The sequence below is a fragment of the Halyomorpha halys genome, unplaced genomic scaffold (genome assembly GCF_000696795.3).
Source record: "Halyomorpha halys isolate HHAL.00 unplaced genomic scaffold, Hhal_1.1 Scaffold531.1, whole genome shotgun sequence".
In the NCBI taxonomy this organism is placed as follows: Eukaryota; Metazoa; Arthropoda; class Insecta; order Hemiptera; family Pentatomidae; genus Halyomorpha; species Halyomorpha halys.
Window position 1 is genome coordinate 357,875 of NW_027111171.1, and position 1,072 is coordinate 358,946.

Sequence of the window (1,072 nt, forward strand, 5' to 3'; positions counted from 1 at the left end):
TATATATATATGCCATAACTGAATAAAATTGTCAAATGGTACATTCTTAAACCACTTTCCACTTCAGATCAGCTAGATTCGGTCTCTAGTACCCAAGGGACAACCCGAGCAGATGGTTTACGACTGTATAGTTAATGTAAGTGAACATATGGGTTACGTAAATTAATTTCTGTTAACGGATTCTTATTAAAAAATTCGATGGTAAAAGATCCGTAGCCTTAATTCCACATATTTTCTCAAATGGCCGCCGTATATACTTAGGTGTACTGCCAATATCTAATAACGTATTGCTATTAGCTGAAATATCATTATAAATTAATTAATAATACATTTAATGAGATTCAATTTAAGCCATAATTGGGTTCTTTATGTTCAATAACTTCCGAGATACAGTTTTTCCAAATCCAATATTGTTTTTTCCAAAAAACGAGAAAAAATCATTTAGTAAACTTATTTCGGCAAACTACTATTCTTAGGAAAATTATCATTGTAAACTGGCTTATGAGGTATTTATGCAAATAGAATTTTTTTTTTTATTTCGCAATATTACATTCTGTCATATTTTTAGAGAATGGTAATAGAGCTAACCCACACCATACTTACAAATATATAAATGAAATGATAACAAAATAAGAAATAGAAGGGAGAGAAAAAATAATAATAAATAAAAAAATGTACTTAAAGTAAACATTATCATTTCTATTTACAATGTTTCATTCAGCCTGGAGAACTCCGAACCGAGGTCTTCCAGACAGGACAGAAAGACCGGACTCCGGGAGATCCCAGCGCTTTTCTCTCAACAGTCACTGGCTATGGTATATTTAAGGAGCTTCAAATTGAGCCCTAGTAGATTCCTTACGTTTGATACTTTCCTAAATACAGTTTTTCTTACAAAAATTACTACAATATTTTTACTAAAAGAACGAGGAATTAACAATATACAAATACATTTTGGCAGATATCATGGAAACTGCTACTCTTACGAAGATGTTCATTATAAACTACTTTATGGTGCATTTAAATAGCTTTAGATTTATAGATAATAGACAAATCTACGTCAAATAGTTTCTAA